Consider the following 17,652-nt stretch of genomic DNA (forward strand, 5'->3'; position numbering starts at 1 on the left):
GGGGGGTTGGTTTTCAAATGCATTTGGAAATGCCAGGATTCTCTACTGCTCAGAAGTCCCATTTTGCTATCAGCTCTGGTTACACAGAAGTTAATGCCACTGTGAAAAGACCTCTTTCCCAGTAATATACTTTACTTTCAGGATGGTGAATTATTGAAATGTTTTCCATGGCTATAGTCCATCTGAAGTCACAATCTCATCTTTCAATAGTGTCAGCCTCATAATAAGTTATTTGCCCAGAGAAGCTGTGGGTGCCCCATCCCTGGAGGTATCCAAGGCCAGGCTGGATGTGGTTGAGCAGCCTGGTCTGGTGGGAGGTGTCCCTGCCCTTGGCAGGGGTTGGAACAAATGATCTTTAAGGTCCCTTCCAACCCAAACCATTCTGTGATTCTGTGATTTCTTTTCTGGTAGCAGCTGGGATCTCTCACCTAGGGCTGAGGTGTGCTTGCTTCCTGGGTGGAGATGGAGAGTGCGGCATGATGCACTTGTTCAGCCAAAGCTAGCGATGGCCATGACCTGAACAACCACAGGCAAAGGAAGAAGAGCAAAACCAACAGGTGAGCAGGGAAGTTGCACTGTGGTTTGATCAGGCTGGTTCCAGGTGTGCATGGTTCATGGGCCTTGGACTGAAAGATGCACATGATATTAAGCATTGGGTACCTTGGTCTGTTTTTATCCTGTCTGGGGATGGAAGAGCTGGCAATTGCATGGATCGGGACGTATGGAAGGAGCAGGGATACAAGGCAAACAGGACACTAGGGTTGGTCGCCCTTAGAGAATGAGCATGGGGAAAACAAGAAAGGGGCTTTCAGTGTATTTGTATCTGATGCACGTATGTAAATGCTCTTTTCTGGCACCTGGGAAAACTGTTCAGTAGTCATAGCAGGAAGAGAGAGTGAAGAATAGATGTGTCCAGAGGAAATTCCTGCAGCTCTTGGCTCAGCAGAGCATAATTGCTGACAACTGGAGCTTGGTCAGGACACTGGAGCTAACACCTCCGCACTTGCAAGAAGTGGGATCTTGGGTGACCACAAGTGGTTGGCTTGGGATGTCATTAAAATGGCAACACCTGTGGCAGCGTGGGGCCCTGAACTCCCTGAGAGGACATTCAGCACACTGCTGACTCGCAGGGAAGATGCCACCTACTAAATCACCCAAACCACTTCCTGCAGCACCTGGTTTTTCCTCATGTCTCCTATCCAAGCAGTGACTAGACCCTTGTAAAAAGTACTGCATCTGCCAAACAGGCTGGCCTGACCAAACTATCTGGGCTGGGCTTCACTGGATCCACACCATTTATCACCAGAAGGCAGCTAGGAGAGCTGCCCAAGTGTCCTCAGGGCAGAGAAGTGACAGCTTCAGTCCTGGTGGAGATGGGTGGCCCCTGTGAGCTGTTGTCCTTATAAGAATGCCACAGAACCTGCTTTCCTTACCTGGGTCCCAGCCTGGCATGTTGGTGCTCCCTCACTAGCAGTGGAGAAATTCTCACAACCTGTGAGCTGCATGATTACAGCTCACACACCAAAGGCAGAAATCCCACAGCAATTCCCTTTGGGCATTACTTTCTCAATATATCGATCCCACCGGGTGGTCAGTAAGAGTAGACACGGTTGGCAGAGCCAGGAGCCCTCTGTGGCGGAGCTTCCTCTGGCTTTCCACCCCAGAGAAGGTGCCCAGGTGTCCCACGCACTCAGCGTCCTGGAGAAGACCTGGCAGAGTGGATCTATAAGCCACATCCATTTTGCACTCCCACACACTTCCCAGTGTCTGGTCAAGCTGATTTGACAACTGTTGTTTCTGGATGTGGACTGGAAGATAGAGACACCTCCAGCTGGCTGGAGCCTTCAGCGATCCCAAGATCACTACTTTCTCCCCAGCTCTCTTTCTCAAAGACTTGAGGAAGCTGCAGAGATTCAGAGGTGTTTTTTTTCCTTTCTTGAAAGCACAGCTAAAAATAAAAAGAAAATTAAAACTGAGCCCAGCCCACAACGCAGAGTGTGTAGGTGTGATGCTAACCAACACCTGGGGCTGTGAAGCACCCTGGGGGAGCTGACACCTGAACCCTCTTACACCATCTGGCAGACATTCTCTTTCTCTTCATTCTCTCTTTGGCACCTTTTCAGAAAGTGCACAAGATGATGACTCCAAAGTTGTTTTGTCTTGTTTGAAAATGTCCTGTACAATGTAGGAGAAGGGACCAAGGAGAGGACAGTGGTTTTCCTTTGTAAATTCATATGGAGCCCAGCAGTTGACACGCTGGGACCCAAGAGCTGCTGCTGTCCCTGGCTGAAGGTTTCTTGAGGTGGCTGGCAGAAAACAGCTATGGCAGACAGGGCCTTGTGGTGGCAATCAGGCTGTCTCTGAGTTTTTGACCTGGGCAGGTGTAAATGCTCATGCTATCATCACCGCTGCTGCAGTGACCAGCTGCCAAAACAAGCATCAGCTGCCCTCTCCTCACCACCTTCCCATCTCCAAAGCTGTTGGCAGGACTGGGAACTGCTAGGAAAGGACATGCCCTGCGAGCAAGCTGAGTTGAGGAGCAGCGAAGCTGTAAGGAGAGCTGAGAAAACCCAGGTGAAATCCAGCAGGGCTGTGCTCTTAGCGGGGCCTGAACGATGGACTTCCTGGTGACTGCCCCCTCCAAAACCCAAAGAACCAACCACAATTGTTGTCTAGACCCTGGTCAGTTTTTCATCCTGCCGCCCTCCACCCCTGCTAATGTAAACACGTGGCTGGATGCTGTTCATCCCCTGCCAGCCTTTTCCTGCTTGTCTTGAGGCCGAGAGGGACCCGGCATGCCCAGCAAATCTGCCTATGAATGCCCAGAGCCAGTACTGTTTCCCAGGGGGATCAAGGTGGATTGGGTAATTAATCACAGCTTGTCTGGGGGAGGATGAGGAAGTTTGAACGAAGGTGTTAACAGCTCTTAAGAGCTTTCCCAGTTTGCAGAGGGTGCTGCCTCAAACAGATTATCTGGAAATAATATTAGCTGGAGTGGGAAAGGGTTTTTATTTTCTTCCCTCCTCTGGGCTCTTTGCAGTCACCCTAAATCTGCTTGAGCCTTGGAGACAGGTTTTATTGTGCGGGGAGTGATGGGGGAGAGGTGCTGGCTGTCAGTGGGCCAGCATTAATTGGTTTATTCATTTCTCACGGTTATTTTCTAGCCAGCATCTGCTAAAATCCTGGTGCCCACTTCATCCCTGCTCAGCACACAGGAGCCGCAGGGATTTGTATGTATTATCCTTACAGGTGACCCTAGGCCACCAGGTCGGCTTCACAGAGGCTGCTGGGAAGTGCCTTGTCCCCAGCTAAGCTTCTTTCCCTGTTGGCATGTCGTAGGAGGATGAGATTAGTGTTTTCTGCTGCACGATGTCAGCTGAGGGATGAGAACGGCACACCAAGAGGAGGAGAGCTGCTGTGGGTGGTAAGTGAAAGCAGAGATGTGCCCCTTTGCCCCGAAGGAAACTTTTCTTCCACATCTCAGTGGCCCATTGGTGCAGACAAATGCTCTTCTTCAGCCTGGTGTCACCTGCTTCCCTGGCAGAAGTGGCCATCAGCTGCCCTCTCCTGAGGAACCACTTCTCATAAATCCAGCTGATGATGTTATGTCCCCACAGCTTTGTCGTGATGCTGGCACGTGTCCGACTGCCAGCTATCAGGGGTGCCTTCAGACTAGAAGCCCTGTGTCCTGCCAGCTCCTGCCTGCTGCTAAAAATGAGCTGAAGTCCGTGTTGAGGCTGTGACATGGCTGTGAGAGACAGCGGGGTCTTGCTGGGAATATCGCAGATGCCTCTTGGAGTAATTGCTCTGATGGCGCACCTTGATGGGAAGTCACTTTTCAGGCTAGAGCAGAAACACAGCAGGAGCATGACTGTGGCCTGCAGGATTTTGATATTTTTATCTTGACCTTGTTTTGGCTTGGAGCGAAAGCCAAACATTGGAGTCCTGGAAAGGTGATGGAGTGGGGAGCAGAGCAGCCCTGGCTCTGCTGCAATTTCCACCCCCCCCCCCCAAAAGCATCCTAGGTGAGCAGGAAACCCCAGCCACAGAGAAATTTGTTTGAAGTCACATCATCTTCAGGGAACGTTTCCTGTTGCTATGCCACTGCTCCTCTCCCAGCAATTCCTAGATCTTTGATAGGAATCAGGCGTTCTGAATAGAGTCCCACGGGCTGCTTTTTTCATGGCTGCATTGATTTCCAACAACTTAAATTAGCCCCAGGAAAGCATAATAGAATCAGCAGGTTTCCAGGTCTCTCTTTCCCTTTGCAGAAGACCATCCCTTTCAAACACGAAGCACAGCAAGTCCAAACCAGCACATTTCCCTCCTCTCCTTGGGGATCAGACTGCAGTAGTGAGAAGACAAATGGAGCCAGTCCCCGGTGCTAAACTACAAAACCACAGTTCTCAGCAAAGCCCTTCGAGCCAGCCCATCCCCCAGCAGTGTCGCTGCCCCTTGCTTTTGACTGAGGTCTGGAAATATCAGCAGGTATGGAAAATCCATTCTGGATAAGTAAATAACACTCCCTGCATTGCTGCCAGCTCCATAAGTGCTTCCCCAGCTGCTCAGAGCCTGTGGGGATGCTTGTGGAGTGGGCGGCCGCAGGTGCTGCTGGCGTGCATCTGGGAGCAGCCTGGTGGTGAGCGGGGGAGGCTGAAATTTGGTTTGTCTTCCCCTCTGTAGTGGGACCTCTCCCCACATCCTGCAGCCTTGCTGGGTTTTCCAGACAACCAGGCTACAGCCTGATGGCTGCCCCTGGGGGTGAATGCACCCCAGGCCAGGGCTCTGGGCTTAGTGTTTTGAAGGCAGTAGCAGCAGAGCAAGGATAAACACAGTTTTCTAAAGAAAAAGAAAGGTCACTTTGCATTAAAATTGCATTTTCCTCCCAAAGGGTCCCTAAGCATTTGCCAAGCTGTTAAGAGGCGGGGTGGTTTACCCCTGGGAGAGGTGTTAAGAACGAAGGAACAGGGCTTAGCAATGGGACTTGGTAGATCGGACTGGTAGATCTTGAACGTCTTCTCCAACCTCGATGGTCCTGTGATTCTAAGAGGGCAGGGTAGGGAGGGGTGTCCAATGGCTCCAGCAAAACCCTGCCATCAAGTACAACTTGCAGTGGTCTCCTTACTGGCTGTCCTCTGGACCTAAAGCAGCACATATTGCTGGCAGCTCCTACATGGACGTGCTGAACCCACACCTGTGTCATGCAGTGCTGCTGCGACCATCCTGGCCATCTGACTGCCTGCCCTCCATCCCTAGCTGGCACCAAACCGCAGCTCAGGACCTCACAGCATGTTAGCGCATGCTTAACTTTGTGTCGAGAACAAGACAAGCAAATGGGATAATGCTTTCCCAGAGTCCCCGCTGCCTGGGTACAATTTACTTTATGCATTTCTTAGTTCAGCAAGACTTAGCTTTTAATGGCTAGAGACCCACCAACAACTGGGTGAAAAACACTGAGTGTGCTCAAATATGTGTGATGAATTTTACTGCAGGCTTAACTGCTTCATTCATTCAGTAGCCATGTTGGGAAAGGAGCATTTATCATTAGTCCCTGCAGATGTGCACATTTGTTGCCAGCTCTGCAGAGAAGAGCAGCTCTTTTTAATTCATTTTCAATTGCTGTTGTTTCCTGTTCTTTTATTTGTGATCACAACAGGGGCTGGCTGTTGCCTGTATCCCACGTGTTGCCACTGTCCTGCTGGGTGACATCAGGCAAGGGCTGTCAGGGCTCAGCATGGCAGATATGATCTTCCAAGCCCAGCATCCCCATTTGATCCGAGGACACCCATGGCACCGTGGTGGGCTTGACTCCACCATGGCACAGGCTCCAGCGATCCCAAAAGGTAACTTGCAAAGAGTGCCTGGTCTGCTCCAGCAGTTGAGAAGCAGCAGGCTGCATCAGCAAAGTGCTGGTAATTTGTTAAATTGCCTCAGCCTGTTTGATAGCAAAACATGCTGACATTTTCTGTGAACTTTGCCTGTAGCTTTTGCATCAGCCCAAGCTCAGCCCCATACAGATGCTCAGAGCTGAGGTGTGCTAAATTCTTACGTTGACCCTAATTTGAGATGTCATTGTAATTCTCCTAGCAGGCATGGATTGGCAGGTAAAAAAGCAAGTGCATGAGCCTTTTTCATTTACAGCATGTTTCATCCTGGGATGAAATTTAGCTCATCAGTTGAAGCATTGTGACTTAAAAGAGTTGCAAAGAATGTGAGTGCATACCTGAGTGTGTTAGGTTAAATATTGCTTTGTTAGACAATCTTTGAAGAGAAGTAGCTTCATGCTTTCCTCAAGGTGTTACTCATGCTCTGCAGAGGGACAATACAAGGTTTTACAACACTGAAATTCCATGTACAGAGTAGGTGACTTGTCCTCTCTAATGGCTATGTAATTGTGGCTGCAGCATTTGCCAAGATATTCTTGATGGAAGTCTAGATTCCTGCATGATTTTTTTTCCAAGGGTTCCTGGAGAGTATGAAGCCAGGAGGAATGAGGAGAGGGATGGTCTGTTCTGTTGCTGGACTCTCTTTGCTGCATTAAAGAAACCAGAATGCAAAGAGTCAGAGCTTCTGGTGTGAGCTTCTGGTGTACAACTTTCAGATAAGCCAAGCTCTAGTGTGCTCCAGCACCAAGTTCCTTATGAAAGAAGTTTCTGTTAATACATTTCAAGGGAAGGAAATCAGCCCTGTGGTCAACGGGGTGGCACAAGGAGCTCTGAACTCTTTCTAGCTCTAGATAAAGGTAGAGATGCTCCAGGAGGAGGAACTGAACAGAGGACTTCTTGAAGGCATGTCCTTCCTTATCCTTCTGCTGCTCCCCACTTCCCTGCAACCTCCAGTCCTGCACAACATGTTGGATTGTTGCTGTTGGGACTGCACAGATGAATCTGGTGGGTTGGTCTCTTGTTGCCCATATGTATGGGGAGAGATGGATGTTGTCTTCCTGATGAAGAAGACACCACCTGCTTCTTCTTGGCCTGAAGGGCCTTCTGTTGGGTGTGAAGGGCCAGGGCTCACGCAGCAGCTTACATTTCAACAGTGATTTCTCCTGCTGTTGAAATTGTGTTGTCTGTCTTAATCATGTAAGGCTTATTTTCCCACACTGCAAAATGAGTTCAGCGCCACTGGTAAGGCTGGGGGCTGGGAAGTTTTAATTACTGTTTTTGCAGTGCTTTGGGGCTCTGGAGAGAATGGTGCTGGAGCCCTGGGAAGGGTTTGTATTATGTACTGGCAGACTGCATTCTGTACGTGAGCTCTGTGGTCCTGTCAACAGCTTCTGCCTGACCCTTGGGGGTGGTGGGGCTTCCTAATGCAAGCATTGCACCCACCCCACCCCTAGAGACACTTGCCACTGCTGAGCATCACTGCACAGTAACAGGGGACCTGCTCAAGTCCCAGCATCCACCTCCAGACCTAATAAACATATACGGCATGCCTGGAAGTTCCCACCTGCTCTGCAGGGGAGAAGAGCCCCAAAAACCTCCTCTCACAAGACTTTTCCCATTATTGCATCTCTTTCTTATGCTCCACAGCCACATGCTGCATTAACCTTCCTGCCCCGCTCCTGCTCAGAACAACACCTCCTTAATCATAATCCACCAAATTCCTCTCTCCTCTACCTGGAAAGAATGGGATTTGGGCACAAGGAACAAACGTGAAGGCTTAAGTCTCTTTCATGGGAAAGGAAATCTATGGAGTGCCCTGCTGGGAACCCTGCTTTGCCTAAACCCCGGCACAGTGCAGTCGGAAGTTAAGGCTATTAGCGGGCAAACAGCGCCAGAGCACTATTAAGCATGCAGCTTTGTGGTGCTTTGCCTCCTAGGAGTTGTGGTTTCAGGCCAGGGGAACTTCTTAAAGCAGCCCGCCACATATGTGGCCAGCATGGATGGACAGCACAAGGACAGACGTGCTCAGGACCAGCACATCTTCAGCAGCTTTCCTCCGTGAAGTCTGAGGGTGAACCTAATGTCTTGAGTGCACTTGTGGCCCACTGCTCGCATCTCACCCGGTGACACAGGCAGGGTGGCTGCAGAAAATCCCAAATGCTGAAGGGTTTGGTACAAGGAGACCCACGTGGGGCTCTGGGCATCAAGCTGGAGTCCGTTCTTCTTGCTACGCTGAGGATCGGCTGTTCAGAGAGCAGGCTGGTCTCCCCAAAGTCCTTCTTCTTGTTCTGCCACGTTCATCCCGAACACAAGGAGAAGGGCAGTGTAAGAGGCTGGTGAGCATGAGCAGCTGTGAGTCTGCAGGCAAGGCAGCTCTAGATCTGGCATCCACTGTACGGACCCGTATATTGCCTTCTGCTGGATGCTCGTGAGCAGTAAGGAGAGCGCTGGGACTGCAAATTTCACCATGAATTTAATTTCCATTGCTTCGGTACAGCTCCCCAAGCATCTCAGGGAGCTGAGCGCTCTTTTTGAACAGGGTCCTGTTGAGGTGGGCTGGCAGTGATCCCAGCCCACCACTGCCACACAACCCCTTCCAAGCCCCTGGGTAGGGGCTGGCCAGCCACAAGGATACTGCCAGGATTCATCCAGGGCCCTGCAGGGCACAGAGCGTAAACACAACAGGGAAGCTGGGCCACATCCCAGCCCGGTTTGGATGCCTGCCTCGAGGTCCCCATATCCCAGAGTATTCAGCTCGCCTCTTTTTCCATTACCTCCAAGCAGTTGCAGTGAATGTTTTCAGTAATGTTTCCTAAAAATATGGATGTCAACAGAAATAGCTGTTTAATAACAGTCTGTGCATCTCTGGGCCCTGAGCAATCTACAGGCTGGCAGGAGGAATGCTGAAATAGATAGATCCTGAGGCTGGAGATGCTCTGAGAAGCTACCAGCGTTTCTGCCTTGCTTGTGCATGGACCAGCTCCCACCAGCATCCCCTGGGGGAGGAAGGCTGCTTGAGGGCTATTTTCCCTCCATCACTGGGTGAAAAGCCAACCTGTCTCCACAAGCAGCCCAGCTGGCTGATACCCCATTTGACAGAAAGGCCTGTGTCTGAAAAAAGGGAACTCAGCCTGCGTGAATGTTTTGGGAAGCCTATGGTGCGACAGTGACTGGTTTCTGTTCCTTAATTAGGGTATTAGCATTCTTGTTACAGCTTTCATGGGGAAAGAAGTCAGAGGCTATAGAATCCATGCTGGGCATATTCCTATGTAGGAATGTATAAATCTGGTCCAGTTCATAATAGCAGGGAGCTGCTTTTGATGGAAAACTCTGCAGCCATCTCGACAGCAGTTGCATAGGAAAGGAAGTAGAGAGCGTGTTCTGTGTTCAGCCTTTTGGGGAATGAGTGGTTGAGCCGGGGTGTGTAAAGCTAACAAAATCAACTCCTGCTCTACTCAGAGTTCAGGCAATGTGAAACCAGCAAAAGGGGCACGAGCTCCTTCTGTACGATGCTTTTCCTACCAGCTGAGAATAGGTGCTGGATGCTTCAGTGGCTAAGGCACTAATATCAGCTGCAAAAACACCATTTTCTGTGCCCCAGCTGCTGTCTGTAAGCTGTCAGGTCTGACAAGTGAGCTGCAGGGTGAAGGAGGTTGGTGCTGAGTGCGGGAACAGGGGCATGCGAGGACATCGGAGTACAGTAAAACCCTTGTCACACAGCCTGAAGTCTCCCAGCAAGTGTCTATTAATAAGCCGTGTATGTGCTTCCTCCATATATTTACAGTGTGCTCTCTCCCTGTTAGCTTTGAAAACCACAGCTCTGTTTTGACACAGCGAATTCTTTTCTTTCAGCAATGTGTTTGGTACTGCTGGTGCATGAAGCTGGAGAACCATTTTGGTAAAATCTACCTCATTTTGAAAAGTGAGCAGGATTTCCCTTTAAAAATTAACTCTGTCTCCAGATAAGCTGTTTCAGCCTGTCCTTCAGGAGCCTCTCTGAAGCCTCCCGAGATGGTGCCTGCATGGCTTTAATGCTGTCTGTTCAGGTACCACCGAATCAATTTAAATACAGCAGCAAGAGCATCCCCCCTGCTCTGGCTGGAGGTGTTTGGGTCAGCGCTGGGGGAATAGGGGCAGGTGGGCATTCCTGGGGGCTCGGGAGGCTGCCAGAGAGCAGTGACCTCCAAAAGTGCAAAGGAGACACAGCACAAGGTGGCTGTTTTCTTACCCCCTCGTGCTATGCCGATGCTTTGGCAAATGAGCCCAAAACAGCATAGATGCAAAACTGGGCTAGTCAACTGGGGTGAGCCCGACTTGTGAGTCAAGTTGGGCTGGAAAAGTAAGGGGAAAAAAAAAAATAATAATAATAATAAATAATAAAAAAAAAAACTTTTCAGCCCAGGAGAACAACAGGGAAAAGGAATGGAAACTAGGATCTCCTGAGTTCAACTGTTCCTCCTATCTCCTTGGGGCAGGGAGAGCTGCAGGGTGCAGAGAGCAAGTCAGAAAGCCCAAGGGCTGTTGTAGCTCAGTTGTGCCCTCTGAGAAATATCTTTTTGCTATAATATGTGCAGCTCTTGCCGGAACAACTTCCGTGTCTTCATCTGGAACCTGAGACAAAGGAAAGAATTGTTTGTAATGAGCTATTTATGGAGAAATTCATCTTGAGATTTGCATCACCACTACAAGAAAAGTCGGCGCCACAACTTTCCTGCTGTGGTTAAGGACAGCTCTCAGCGGTCGGGAGCCTCCAGGTCCTGTGAGCAGTAAGAACATGTTTCAGCATTGTTTGTTTGCAGGAGAAGAGACCAATTTGCATTGCTGGAAATGGAATGATGTAGAGAACCACAAGAACCCGTCATTCTGGTCAGGCCCTTGGATTTTGTCAGGATTTTTTGAATACTCTTTCGCAGTTAAAACTCCCACTAGGTTGTCTTGCTGCTAGCAAAGCTGATTGGGATTGTGAAGGGGCAGGTAGGCTGGCAAGCAGGCTTTCCCCAAAGCTTCAAACTAGATTCAATTAGCCCACTTCAGCTGCAGGAACATGGTTAGCTGGCAGCCAAGTCCCCATGGAGGGGTTAGATAACACTCAACGGCTTAGTCACACTGGAGAAGTAAATGTCTCACAACTTGCTGAGACAAATTCCTCCCTGTTTTAATTAAATGTGAGCTCCCAGAGTGCCTAAAGCTCTACTGGTCTCTGGTTGCCCCTGCGCCAATCCAGTCGTGCCATTCAAGTCTCCAAATCTTTGTCCTCACTTGCACCACAAGCAAGCTCTGTTTTCATTCACCATTGTTTCAGTGCCTGGTGGCTACCTAGAGGGATGATGATAAAATAAGGATTTTACTGCTTGGTACTCTGCAATTAACTGGAAAATACAGATTTTTTTTTTTTTTTTAATCCCAGCCTTCTTGAAAGCAAAGCAATGGATGCTCACATCCCAGGACTTCACCAGTAGAGTCAGAGCTTTTCCTTGGCCCCGAGGATGGAGCAGGGACCACTTAGCAGGAGCTGCTGGTGTACTAGGTGCTGAATGAAGGAGCCCTTGACACTTAAGGCAGTGTCATTCCTTTGGTTTTTGCCGTGTTGTAAAATCAGGTGCAGAGTGCATGTGCCCAGGTACAGCACTTGTTTTATCAAGTTCATCTGGATGGTGGAGCTGGCTGGGTGGGAGGCTGGTTCTGGCTGGACTGCACTGTCATCCCTGGTCTCCCCGCCCAAGCTGGGATGTCAGAGCCAGGCCAGGGGTGCCCAAAGCCAGTGCAGGCAGCGGCCAGTTAGATCCAACACCCTCTCCCAACCCACTGGACAAACAAGGTAAGGACGCACTTGCCAGCACCAGACTTAGCACATTTTCTCTGTTGGCAAATGCACTGAAAATCTTAAAAACAATCTGCTTTTTAACATCAGTTGTGCTAAGAAGCTTTCAGGATGCTGTGATGTATTTTGCTGGTTGGAAAGAGCACCACTGACGGTTGTTAAACAATTATGCTTAATTTGCACCCAAAAAGTTCACAAAATCTGTATCACATAAACCACGCTAAAGATAATCATTGCATTTGTCTAAAGATGTCCAGTGTTGCTTTAAAGATTTGAGGTCTGATGACCCTCCTGCTCATTGCTCAATACTTCTTACATGTGTGAAATGGATGCAAGGCGCAGTCTGGTTGGGGTTACCTGTTCGTACTGGCAGCGGAGAGCTGCGGTTGCTCTGCAGGCATGGATGGGTTTGAACATGCATGGTACTAAAAGCCTGAAACTCATAAATACTCATTCTCTGTTCCAGAGGCACTGGTCTGAACCTGATTGCAGACAGCCGGCTGCCAGCTATGGGCCATGACGCTGGCCTTGCTGCAAGTCTGTGCCGGGTTCTGCCTACTCGATAGCAGAGTGAAGGCAAAGAGGGCCAGGAACAAGAGGAGGGGACGAGGAGGTGAGCCTGCTAGCATGGTTCATCGTGGTGATCTGCTCTACCAGATCCTCCACTCAGCACTGGAGCCTGCAGGTTCTTCTCTGACTGTTGTGTTACACCTCGGCGTTCTTGTGCTGTGCTTGACATTGGCTGGGGCTCTCAGAAATGGAGAGGGTTTTCTCTTTTGCAATTGTTACCATGACAGAGAGGCATCCAGCATTTCTCTTCCATCGATCTCAGGGTTATTAAGACTGACAAGCTAAAGTAGAGGATTGCATCTCTCCCTTTTCCCAGCATGGTTTAGGAGAAGCAAAAGGATAAATCGGGAAGCATTTCAGCACTTACCTCCTGTTTTAACAGAAATTGCTATATATTACATGTGCCTTTGCATATTTTATAGCACTTAAAAAAGCAAGTGTTGCTAATGTGGAAGTTGGCTTGTTCAGGGAAGCACAAAACCTGCAGCCATAAAAACCCCTCACTTGATGCCAAGCTATTGCATTTTCTAGTGTCTGAAAGGCAAGCAATGCTAAAGGAGTTGCCCATGGTTTCTCCCAGCCTGCTTGCAGTTGCTATTACACATCCAAAGCATTCAGCTCGACTCCTTCCAGCTCCTAGTGGCTGGGGAGAACAAAAACACCAACACAGCATCTTGAAAAGTTTTGTTGTATTGTTGCCATGTGATACAGATGTTTCAGTAGCAAATGCAGCCTCCATCCAAAGGCTGGCCTTTTGAATGTGAGTAGCAGAGTACTTCCACTTTCAGGAACAGTTCAAAAAAAACAAGCAGTGAGAGTATAAAGGAAAAGGATAACCAAGGCAGTGCCAAAATCCTGGAAGAATGATGATCCTGGAGCAATCTGCATCCCTCTGGAAACGAGGAAATGTGGTTTGTGGGGTTTGGCTTGTGAAAATGCTGTCCCAAGTCCCTGAGAGATAGCGGAGGTTGGGTATTCATAGGGTTTCTCTCCTCTGTCTTGCTTTTATTATTGTAAAACTTGTGGGAATTTGTTGTCTTTGAAAAAGCTGCTTCTCTGACCAGTTTGATGGAGTCGGTTCAGTAGGTTCAGCAGTTATCAGTGGGATCTATTAGACATGCATAAGTGCACACACAAATGCTCAGTATGGTCAAGTAAACTCTTTTCCTGTAGGAAACCAGGCTTAAAAATTGGCATCTCCAAGTGCTAAACTAAACATGCAGTTTTTAAGAGCTCTTCGTGTTTCCTCTTCCTCTCTTCACTTGAGTATTTGATGTGTTGGACTGTCAGAGAGACGCGGGAGGAAGGCTAGCATTGGGTAAGGGATACTGGTTGTCTCTAAGGCTCTTGCCTTATCCCGGTTCATGTGATAGCTGGGCAGAGCAGCTTGGGCATGCCTAATGCGTATCATCCTCATCAAAATATCCTGGCCATGGAAGGAAAACCATATTTAACCAAGGAAGGGGTCTGTGGGGTGGCAGCAGTGATCTGGCAGCAGCAGTTGGTGCCTTTCCTGACCGTAACCTACTTAAGGAGAAAGCTGAAATCTGTTCCAGGAGCAAGCAGCCAGGAGTTGCTGGTTGCTGGTGGGAGAGAGGGAGTGTGATTCAGCCACCTGAAGGCATCTCCCTGCAGGAGAATTACCTTCCCTATAAAGCAGCAGGCTCTTAAGTGTTATCAAGCTTAAATTGGGTTCCCTAGGTGACATCCTGGTAAGTGGATTTCCCAATTAAGCACATCCCGATTAAGTCGGATGTACTGTAATTACCAAGTGCTCAGCGCTAGGAGCAAACTGGATCTGTTTGCGGCAGAAGGGCTGGATCGAAGCTCTTCCCCAGTCTGGAAGGGATTGCAGCAAGGTGTTAAGTGTGCAGGTGGGCAGTCTGTGGACGGGATTTGGCTGCCACCCCCTCCCTGCCATTCAGCATGTTCCCTGCAGAAGGAAGATAGTGGGTGAAGCCCTGGTGCCACAGCTTCAAACCCCATGATGGAAGAGCAAACTCCTTTCGAGGTTGCACTCCTGAGCATCCTGCTGGTGGACCTGCTGGATGCAGACTTCTGCACGCTGTTTGCTTTCTCTGCCGGGGAAACTGCATGCTAGCAGTGATGACTGTGTGGAGAAATGGTGGCTCTGCCTGTGGAGGCAGAGGCTGTCAATGGCACTGCCACCCACCAGGCAGGCATTACATCCTTCCAGAGCCAAATTCTTGTTGTGCACCAACAGCCGTAATTTCCCCCAGGATGACATGGGCAGGGGCAGAAGCCCGCCTGGATCCCTGAGCTGAGACCTTATGTTTTGGGGTGATGGATTACATGACATCAACTGATCCTGACCTCAGCAGCCAGTTCGCATTCCCACTTGTGTTCCCCGTGGAGGCCATGCTGCTCTTTGCCTGCACACCAGCAGCTCAAACCCCTTGCCGATGCCTCCTCTCCTCCCGCTGTGCTGGCTGGCTGCGGCAGCCCCGCAATGCTCACAGCCTTGAGCTGCCGAGCCAGAGATGCTCAGCACATGTGTGTGCAGCCTCTGTGCTGCTCTTCCACCCTGCTCCTCCATTCCATACCGCTGGTTTTGCAGTGCCACCCACTGGCAGTGGCTCCCCAGAAATCTTCCTCCGCAGCTCTTCTCTGCCACAGCTGATGCTCCAAACATGAAATATTAGAAGCATGGCTCTGATGGGCGTGCTCCATAGAGCAGGTCCCATATGGGTTGGCCCAGGCCATCTGGAAATGTTTTGGCATCCTTTCTGGTGTATCTCAGTGTCTCCTGAGCCCAAGCAGCAAGGTCACTGGGTTTGCAGAGTGCCAGATATTAGCTCAGGCTGTGATTAAGGACAATCGTACTGTTTCTCCCCAGCAGTCCAACCAGCCCTGTGTCCTGTCTGCAGCATGGCAGGGCAGGCAGCAAGGTAGTTTCTCATCCCTCCTCCGCTGGGCATGCCAAGCACAGGACTCAGTTTGTGTAGGAGACTGTACCATGCAGGAGAAAATACAAAGCCATGGCTTATACCAAATGCCCCGTTGTACGTAAAGATCACGCATCCCCTTGGGGAATGTGCTCCCAGCAATCAGGGGTTGGAGACTCCTGTGCGACAGGATGCTCTTGAGATAGCATGGTTAACAGTAGTCAGGCTGGTCTCCCTTAATGTGCCTTGTCCCTTTCTGACCCCATTTATTCCATTTTCTGTATCGCAGCTTTAATACATGATGTGAGTCCAGTCTACTACAAGCAGGAGGAGAGACAGCAGATCGATGGAGAGATGCAGTTCTCGGCGTTTCTGTGCAGCAAGCTGCTCCTCACAAGCCAGATTTTTAACTGATGATGCCTCTGAATAGGCAGTGAGTGCTGGTTTAAAATAAAGCTTGACAAATGGCATGTTGGGGGCGTCAAGTCCTAGAGCACTGTCTTCCGAAAACTATGCAAAAGGCACCAGAGGGGAGCCTGGCACAGCCTCCTAGATGACAGTAATTAAAGGCTTTTGCGCTCAGGCACTGGGAGCTGCTCCTCTTGCAAATTGGCATTGATTGGAGAGGAAGAGAATGATTAGATTGGAGGAGAGTGATGGGGGCGTCAGGAGAAAACACAGAGGTAAGTCTCAATTTGCTGTCTTTTTTTTTTTTTTTCCCACCTCCTCTCCCAGTCAGTGGGTGGAGGGAGCAGAGCTCCTAGGCTGGCTCTGCCTGACATGCTGGGGGAGTTGGAAGCTAAAGAGGGGCCACTCCCCTCTGATCCTGCCCTAGGGCATCGCCCAGCATCTGGGGCAAACGTCCCTGTTCTGAAAAGTTGTGCAGGTTGGGTGGCACCACGATCCCCCACCCAGTGTGGTAACCTGGGTTATCCCCATACAAGGCTTTTTCCCCTACATAAGCCCGGGAGTTACACCTCTCTCCCCTGTTTTAATTGTAAAGGTGACCTTGGTAGCTTGTTCAATTCAGGTTTTGCCTTGTTAGTTATTTTAAAACCCTATTTTTGACGTAGTTGCCTAGATGTATTGAAGTGGAACTCAATGCCAAGCCCTCCAACAATACAAGCATTTCTTCCAGGGTGGCAGAAGAAGTTACAGAAATATGCTCCATTTTCCTACAGGTTTGTCTCTTCTACGACTGGTGGGCAGGAAAAATGTCCCCCCGGGCTTCCCCAGCTGGGTCCTTGTTGCAGTCCCTGCAGATGGACCCCAGATGGCTGGGGCCTCCAAGCCAAGGAGCTGATCCAAAACCAAACTGAGAGCCCCTGGCTGCTGAGTCTGGAGCGTTAATGCTCAGGTAGGGTGGTGTAGCCTGAGTCACAACAGGATGCTGCATCCCTTTTGTCCCTCTGGGGAGTCTTTATTTCATGTCATGGGGTTAATTCAGGCTTTGAACATGCAGAGGGAGAATGTGAGCTGGGAAGGAAGGAGATAACCCTTCCGAGCTGTCCCCTGAGCTGTCCCTGCCATGTCCTGCCAGCCTGGCCTGCGCTGTGGGGTCATCACCAGTGAGGAATTTAAACATGTTAATTCAAACAGCCTCTACTACGGCACGGCCTCTCCTTATTCATCCATCCCCAAAGCAATGCCAGTCAGCCCGCACTCAGGGAAGCTGCTGGCCCAATCTGCACCTTTTGGGTCCAGTCCTGCAACCACTGAGATCAGTGACCAAACTTCCCATGGACAGACAGGGAAGCAGGCCCTGTGCCCTACATTTGGTGCTCGTTAATATTTGGATGAGATAAGCAGCACGCTGCATCCAGTGCAGCACTGATGTTTGTTGTAAGGCCGTAACTCTGCAGGGTTACCCTGAAATTTGAGGCAGCTTTTGAAAATGCTCTTGGGATGAGGCAGGGCTGCACACCTCTGGCAGCAAAGCCCTGTTGATTCATGGTAAAATCTGTGTTTGAATCGAAAGGGAAGAGCAGATGGACCAAGGTATGGTACCTGACAGAAGGGGGAAGATGCCCCAGCAGTTGCCACTTCCCTAAATCCTCCTGGATCTTTCCCAGGGGGAGCTGCTTTCAGCAGGGGTTGGGATAATTTGCTTGCAGCTCCTGCCAGCAGTGGAGGCGTTACTGTGTGAGCAGGGCTCGCAGCGCCACTCCCTCGGTGCAGCATTTGCCACGTACCCAGGGCAGTGTACTGGGAGCTGTCAAGGTCAGCCTGAAAAGCTGCATGAAGCCTGTGAGTTGTCTCTTGGCTTTCACTGAGCTTTGCTTCAGGCCTCAGGTGTCCTCCCAGAGCGAGCTGGCTCATGCAGCTATGCTCGGCAGCTTTGCAGCCAGGAGCAGTCAGAGGCATGGGCCAAAAGCACCTATAAGCTAAAGTGACTCCCGTAGCACCCGGGTTCGGTCCTGGCCCTGCTCAGGAGCATCGTGGGCTCCTGCAGGAGAGCATCGTGGGCTGA

At 50.0% G+C, this 17,652-nt stretch overlaps 1 long non-coding RNA gene across 9 annotated transcripts; it reads left to right on the forward strand.

Annotated features, from left to right (window-relative positions):
* The first annotated feature begins 472 nt into the window (after window positions 1-472).
* LOC118173153 lies at window positions 473-16,391 on the forward strand. Of its 9 annotated transcripts, XR_004754046.1 has the most exons (11): window positions 473-557; window positions 1,514-2,574; window positions 3,165-3,424; window positions 4,272-4,488; window positions 5,657-5,843; window positions 9,848-9,931; window positions 10,460-10,859; window positions 11,293-11,484; window positions 12,173-12,319; window positions 15,472-15,865; window positions 16,364-16,391. It is a non-coding gene; the product is annotated as an uncharacterized LOC118173153 (long non-coding RNA). The 9 variants fall into 9 exon arrangements; XR_004754048.1 differs by having other exon boundaries at window positions 10,460-11,505; XR_004754045.1 differs by having other exon boundaries at window positions 10,460-11,484.
* Window positions 16,392-17,652: the final 1,261 nt, after the last annotated feature.

This window comes from Oxyura jamaicensis, chromosome 12 (genome assembly GCF_011077185.1).
Source record: "Oxyura jamaicensis isolate SHBP4307 breed ruddy duck chromosome 12, BPBGC_Ojam_1.0, whole genome shotgun sequence".
Classification (NCBI taxonomy): Eukaryota; Metazoa; Chordata; class Aves; order Anseriformes; family Anatidae; genus Oxyura; species Oxyura jamaicensis.